Source organism: Perca flavescens, chromosome 16, assembly GCF_004354835.1.
Source record: "Perca flavescens isolate YP-PL-M2 chromosome 16, PFLA_1.0, whole genome shotgun sequence".
NCBI classification, from domain to species: domain Eukaryota; kingdom Metazoa; phylum Chordata; class Actinopteri; order Perciformes; family Percidae; genus Perca; species Perca flavescens.
Window position 1 is genome coordinate 21955520 of NC_041346.1, and position 8466 is coordinate 21963985.

Sequence of the window (8466 nt, forward strand, 5' to 3'; positions counted from 1 at the left end):
TCTCACAGTATTCTTTTTTTCTCTTAACCCCCCGCCTGCTTGTCCGCGTCGGAAGAAAAAAACAAACGACACACACAGCGTGGCGGACAACGCCACTAAAGACACAGCATAACGTAATTTTTGATCACTGCCGTGAGTCGGAGATGATGGAGAAACAGCAGAACTGGAAAATGCTTCTGCTTCCCTAAAGTCACCGGTGTAGCAACATTTTGCCTTCCCCTCGAGTTATGTTAACCTGCAACGAACAGTAAAGTGTGTGGGCTTCAACCGCACTCCATGGTGCACCTGTGGCATAGCCGCCAGCGCTGGGAAAACAAAAAGCAGCAATAGGTACGACAAAATACATGACATAAAACAGTGAATTAACAAGGCAGAGGAACTAAAAGTTCAAACTGAGAAGCTAAGAAAAATACAAAATGCTGTGAGAAAGTATTAAAATACTTCTTCATCTCACCCATTGATTATCTGAGGTCTGAGGAAACTTGTGTACTTATGTGAAAGAATTTATATATCCCACACACTGACCTCTAGTGTAGGCGAGCCTTTGACAAGGTGTAAGGCCACCCTGTGTGCTCTCGGTCCATGGATGCAGTTTGAGTGAGTCAATTGGTCGTAGTTGTCAATTTGACTGCCTCTTCTTTTTAGTGCCACTGCTGTCCTCTTAGTGTGTTAGTTTGAAAGTAGAAAGAAATGTGCCAAAAGAAGTGTGTGTACACAAATTGATAAATGTGCAGCACCAAAAATATTAAGTAAATACAGCCGTTATTGTTGTGATGTCCCACCAGGACGTCTACGTTTGCTATAATGCCTAATGTACACTGGATCCGACTGTTGCGTTACAGTTGTATATGTGACTCAGTCTTAGTTTTTATGTCCACTGAAAGCATTTTAGAAGCGGAGTGTCTGTTCTTTAGCAGCTGCATCTGTAGTTGAGAGTTGTTTGCCGATATTTTTTGTTTTACCAACATAAATACACATTTGCAGTTCATTTAGATGTGGTAACAGATTCTTTATTATGGCTTTACTTTAACATGACAACCATTTATTGCCTCTGACTTTCTTGAATGTCACTCATTTTAAATGAACATCTCACAGCTTTTTTTCAGTTTATCTTTTGGTGATGTTGTGATTATAGAATAATTGGTTGGGAAAGGCTGCCTGGTTAACGGGTAGTATTTCTGAGCTTTAATCAGATTTCATACTCATTCCATTGTCTGACAACAGACAGAAAATTATGTAAATGAGAATCACTAAATTGTGAATTTAGCTGCATTAAAACATGGTAACACGACAAACACAAAAAAATTGTTTTGCCCTGTATGTCTCAAGAAAAATAGACCCGACTGCATAAAGATGGCAGAGCAGAGAAAAGGTTACAAAGGTGGACAAAATGGAAGAGGAGTTTATTAAAGGGAATTTAAAACATGAATCACCACATTTACTGTATTACAGTTATATTTCCAAGAAAAACTAATATGTGATTGCATATACTGTGTATTTCCGCAGTATCCATGATAAACAGTCAGGGCCCAGGAGTGATGAAAGTCATTAAATAAGCAATAAATAATTTAAATACAAGATAAGTATGTTTTATTATTCAAAAGAAGAAACCTCCTCAGGTGACAAACTAGATTGTTGGGGATTTTTGCTTGGTGTCGCATATGCAATAATCATTCCATCACTTCGCTGCAGCCCGGTGGTTCTGCTGAAGGTTTTAAATGATTGGTTTTAAATGATTAAATGCTCAGACACTATGTGGAGAGATGCCTAATGATAATTAATGAACTCACTGCATTTGATTTACATTAATTATGTCTATTTTTAAATATTTTTCTGGTGTTTGCATCATGATCCAACCTTTGCTGAGTTTGAGAGCTTATTGAAATACTAAATTAGCCATTGCTGTTGGAGGTACATTTAAAGTTAATTTTGGCTGTATAAAGTATTTGTAAAATAAATAAAAATGAAAATAAATAGGGCTAGACCAATTATAGGCTACGCACTATAGCTTTAATGTCCCGCCCACAACACTATCTGACGATCTTTTAATGTGTATTATGTTGAAAGTTTCTAATTTATTAAATAATTGCTTAAAGCATTTAAAGTTTTGTGTTGGAGTTTGTAACATTCCAAAATCTTAGTTTTGACTTAAAGATTTTCATTTTCACTGTAAATGCATATCGGTTCCAAATATTGGTTATCGGTTTAATCAACTACTAGTAATCGGTATTGGCCTTGAAAAAACAGTTTTGGTTGATCCCTATGATAAAATGCATGAAACGTGAGATAAATGTGTTATCCCAATACGAACACAGGATGTGAAGGAGTGATGGCTAGAAACAGGCAGCAGCATGACACTGAAACAGCTAAGAAACTAAATGTTGAGGGACTTTGTAGCTGAACAGTAAGCTTATGGATTTTAGCTAATAGGATATAGTGCAGATTATAGGTTTATTCCATTGTGCATATTTTCATGAGCCAATTTGTTTTAAGCTGTATAAGGTCAGCTTTAAGAATGTCATGACTTGAAATGAACTGCCTCATCAGGATACTCATAAACGTGGCTCCGAAATGAGTACAAAATGTTGAAATAAACAGATATTAATAAAAGAATGCCCATGTTATTTGGGTTTCAAATTTGAATCAGCAGAGAGGTGAAATGTGCAAAGGTTTAAAAGGTCAGTTCACTCAAAACTTTTCTCACTTCCCTGGTCTATCTGTCTCTAGGGCGTTTTCACACCTGTAGTTCATTTGCTTTGGTCCGAATCAGTTGGTGAGTTTGTAAACCCTGATTTCCCCTTGGTTCGGATTGGTTTGGTTTGGTTTCACACCTGGAAAAATCCAAGCCTACCAAATCGCCACATTACAAATCACGCAATTGGTCGAATGTGTCTTGGGCAAGAAAGTAAATACAGGAAGAAGGTCCTGTGTTCTGGACTAGTGCATATTTCTTTCATCTCTATGGTCAAACTAGCTCATATCATTCAAATGATCAGACATTGTTTTGCGAGAGACGTTACTAGGTCTGCTCTGGTCACCAAAACTTCGTTCTGCTCTGCCGGCATCTGTCTCCAATTTTAGCGGCAGCTGGTTTGAGCACGGAGATGCGAGTGACGGACGGCAAGCTTGACTGACGTCTATTTCTGTGATAGAAACACTGCAAGCTGCTACAGTTTGCTGCCCTGCTGCATCGCAGATTGCCAAACACACCTGAGTACAGGTTACATTAGCTCAGACTAGCGGAGTGTGTATTGTTGGTGCGGTTTTCGCCTGCCCAAATGAACCGCACCAGCGGGGCAAACAAACTCTAGTTCGATTCAACCGAACTAAACGAGGCAGGTGTGAAATGAGGTGAGTGGAATTTGTGGCGCTCAAATCGACCACAAAATGGCATTAAAAAAATCTCAGCAGCAACATGTCTTTTCAAAGATAAATTGGGTAGTCTGAATAATAATTCAGTGTGATTCATTACAACTTCCAGTGGTTAGTGTTGACAGCATGGACTAAATAACCTGAAACCATGATGCAGTGCCATACAGGCCGCCCTAAATGGTAGAAAACTTTCTGCGGGCTGGTGCACCACTGCATGCAGCTGATGCCCTTTTTATTTTTTAGCTCTCGAACAGCCTGAGGCCGCAACCTGGCAACAGAGTTGCTATGGGGTCATTGTTTTGAAACAAAAATTAACAGGAAATGCAGCATATAAGCACAACACTGAAATAATTAAAGGCATCCAACATGTTTACATTCATTGTTTCTAACCAAAAGGCATTATGTGTCTCCTCGAGGACTAATACTTGATTAAAACTTGATTAAGTTAAATTGATTTGTTAGGGACCATGCACAGTTCAAGCCCTGTACCAGTTAGCTATACAGCTAATTTACAACTGTGGCCCCTGGGCAAGAGAGATAAAAGGACATTATAGACAAAACAGACAATATTATCAAAACAGATAGAAACTTAACAACATATAACAAGCATTACATAATGTATAAACCAGTATATAAATATATAAATTCCATGGCATAAAAAGATCAATGATCACATGGTTGTTTCGCCTTCAGCCAAGTCTTTAAGGACATTTTAAAACTGCTGAGACTTGCACAATCTCCAATGTGAAGTGGAATTAAGTTCCACTTTTCTACTGCTGTAAATGAAAAAGCTGATTGGCCAAATGTAGTCTTCCTAAATTGAGTGTCACAGTCACCTCTTACAGAAGTCCTGGAGACCCTTATATTATCTCTACAAAATGACACACATTGCTTGAGTGGTGGTGATGCAAGATCATGGGTCAATACATCAGGCACATGTCTGCAAAACAGAGAAAACTGTCAAAGGTTAATAGGTCGTGTTTTTTTATGATGGTGCAGTGATGGTAATTTCTTGTTTTTTTGTCAAGAACTTTCACAGCTTGTTTGTAAAGGGTACTTAAGGGTTTTAGCGTAGTCCCACCTGCCTGTGACCAGCTTGTAGAACAGTAAGATAAATGTGAGAAGATCATTGAATGCAAAAACAGCTTAGCAGCAGCTATTGGTAACTGGTGTCTTATATGTCTAAAATTAGCTCCGACACAATTGGAGATCTTTTTATGTGTTTAACTTAAGTTAGAATCAATAATTTCATGTCATTCCTCATAAAACATCTGCAGAGCAGCTTTTTGGCAGACTTTGAATGAAGGAATTTAAAGCTATACTGAGTAGTTTCTGCCGCCCCCATGAGGAATTCTAAGTAATGACAACAAAACTGTTGGCGTGTCCACATGATACAAGCCTTCTGTGACCGCACACTCATTTGGCAATGGCTTGAATATAATGGACGGTCATTAATATCAAAAAGTTATTCAAATAAAATGAAGTCGCAACTAATTTGACAATCAATTTAACATTGTAATAATGGTTGGAAGAAAATATTTGGCTGACAACAATATATTAATAATCCTGGTTCCCAGCGTGGTCGGAAGTCACCTGCTTGTCACTAAGCAAGGTGGATACTACGGTGGGCTATAATGCCATTTTACCGACTATTATCTGTGTGGCGGTGTCATATCACATCTTACATAAATGTTCTTTACACAACAAAGCCTTTTCCTTCATCTTTAAATAACAGTTAACAGCTTTGTTCACCAGTTGTCTTCCACTTCATGAATATACCATCCCATAAGCAGTTCAGTTTTACACCTCAAGGTATGTGAGGAATGTCTGTGTGTGACTCCAAACATCTGACTCTCACCACGCCAGGCCAACTGACTGTAAGCATATAGCGTGAGATTAGTGTAGGCTTCAAACACGGTTTGATATATACATATGTAGACTGAATTGTTCACAATAGTTCTGGACTATTAAATCTCCATTGTGCAGGACACAGTTCTTAAGCTCCAAATTGTCACAACATATTTTATCCTAAGTAGGGGTACTATGGACTTAAGTGCATTATGGAGTGGTTCTTCTAAATGTTTTTAACAAAATTCATTTAAATGACATTTGATTTGCTGACAGACTAAACTTTTAACACAATTGTTGCAAGCTTTTAAATATGGAGCAATAGATTTCATGATCTGTATTATTAAGTCATCGTGGTTATATGACATTTCTCTTCCAAAGTTCTCTTTTTCTTTCTTCATTTGTATTGTTTTTAAGACCACTCGGTACTACTTACGTCTTGGGCTGCAACTAGCAGGTTATTTTACTTATCTGCAGATTCTTTTCTCGATTAATCAATAAATAATTTTGTCTATACGATGTCACAAAAACATTTTTATTATAATTTCCCAGAATCCTCAAATTCCTATCCATTGTCTGATAAAACAATTGCTATTATGTACAAGTTCAGCTATGATGATAGGAGGATCAGAAACACACTTTAATCTGCGAGATGACAGCACACATAGATGTGCACGTATGTGTACTGTTTATCAATATGCCCTCACATATGTGTGCACTCTGAGCAATCTCATAGGTGATGAATCATGCTGGTTTTCTTTCATATGAATTTTTTTCTGGCTAGCATTCAGGAAACAGAAAATTACATTACAATATAATTATTTTACTCCCATCCCTCTTTAGTGTCAGTGTCCCTCCCTGGGGATCACATGGATCATCACTTGATTAGCTTAAAGTGCTACTGTAACCGACCACAGAAGAGCACTCGTGATTTTATGGTTTGGCGAAGAACTCATCCATAAGTGGTATGGGGGAGGGTAGCATTATTTCCCAACATTATGATTATCTGGGCAGGCCAGTTAACTAATTAAAGTGTAAGTCAAAGATGCTCTCTTAAAATTGTAAAATGTTCTCTTTCCACAGTCTTTGTTGTTACTTTGTCGGATTTTGATGAAAGTATCTTCCCAATAATTGGAGCTCTGCCTCCTTCAATGACAGGTATGGTTACTCAAAATGTTGTAAAATCCCAGGATACCTTCTAATTCTCTCTCTAGGACTGAGGTCAATAATGCTAAGAGTCTTCAGCTCTGTGAGGCTGTAGGCTTAGCTTTGCACTAAATGCTAACATGTTAAGCATGTATAATGTTTACACCATCCTAGTTTAGTGTGTTAGCATGGTAATATTAGATAATTAACAACAAACAAACTACAGTTGAGTTTTTCAAGTAGGTGGTCACAAATAAAAGTATTGGACAAATTCATATTTTGACCTGATAATGGCACTAAATGAAATGTTTTTCACCAACGTGATTACAATTCATGAAGGAACATTAATGTCCATACAAATTTTCAGTGCAATCTATCCAATACTCATTGATATATTTCAGCCTGGACTAAAAATGTTGTGGCTATCAAAGGAGAATTGACATTGATGTCAATATTGCAAATGGAAATGCTATATTATTGCCATATATGGAATTCTGCCTATTTAATTACAATATGTCCTTTACTGAGAATATGAGCTTTCCCCGTCATGTAGATGGTATAGCTGTTTGATCCATATACACACACACATGCACACACATGCACATACACATGATATGAAATAATACAATATCACAAAATATTTAAACAACAAGATTCATTTAAGGGTGAATTGAATCTATTAGGGGAAGACAATTAAAAAGATAATTAATCCTCACTATTTATGATAGACAGTGGCTCTAAAGGAAAATAGACGTAATTAAGATAAATTAGGGAAGGCAATTATTTCTCTTTAAAGTCCATTAAAGTAATTTTTTGATATGGAGTAGTTTTGTTATTCAGGTCATCTCTAAAGCCAGACTGAAACTTCTTAAAATGATTATTATTAATGAATGGAATCAAGTGCTGCATTCAAACACTAGAACCTGAGTGTAAAGTTCAAAGATTCTGTCAAACTTAAGAATGTAATTCTGAGGTTTTCAAGTACAGTTTGAACTAATCCATTTTTTAAGTGGTCAGGCACAATGGCTGTTGTAAAAGTTACAAATGATGTCGAGGATAAATGGACGGACTACTTGAATTACTTTTATATTTAACAAGGGGAATGTCAAGATGTCATTCAGCTTAGATTTCCAGCAGCACAGATGTGAAGATAACCTCCAACAGTTTCAAATAGCAGCTGCTGCTTTATGAGCTAACATATAAGTGGAAAATCGGATTGTCCGCTTTCTAATATTAAGGACCTTTAGACATAGAGGAACAAAAACTCATTAAATGTTGATTTAAATCTGCTAGCAGCTCTGGATATCAGAGTGTGATCCCCTTTGATCCAAATATTGGATGGATTGCCATGAAATGTCCTGCTCAGGAGGAATTGTAATAACATTGGTGATCCCAGACTAGCATCATTGTGGCAAAATCAGAATTTGTTACAGCCTCAGCTGTAGGCCTACTTTGCATTTAGTGCTACTTAGCTAATGTTAACATGCTAGCATCTTATACCTGCTTAATATCAGCATGTTATCTTTGTCATTGGGCGCATGCTAGCATGCTGACGTTAGCATTTAGAAAAAACACTTTTTTTGATAACTCTGCAAACCCTTGGTGTTCTCTCAATGAGCTTCATGAGGTAGTCACCTGAAATGGTTTTCACTTCACAGGTGTGCTTTGTCAGGGTTAATTAGTGAATTTTTTCCCTTATTAATAAAAAAGCAAAGGGTGGCTACTTTGAGGAATCTAAAATATAAGACATGTTTTCAGTTATTTCACCCTTTTTTGTTAAGTACATAATTCCATATGTGTTCATTCATAGTTTTGATGCCTTCAGTGAGAATCTACAATGTAAATAGTCATGAAAATAAAAAGGAAACGCATTGAATGAGAAGGTGTGTCCAAACTTTTGGCCTGTACTGTACGCCCATTTAGGAACGGGCTAACAAGGTAGTGATGGAGTTTTTCACACTATCGTCATGGCTGAGCCGGCAAAAAAGAAACAGAAAGCTAGGAAAGCATTGTCGGAGGAACAGAGAAAGAGGAAATGGCAGACTGACCGAGCGAGCAGTCAGACACAAGTAAACATAGGAGCTGCCGGATATCTATTCC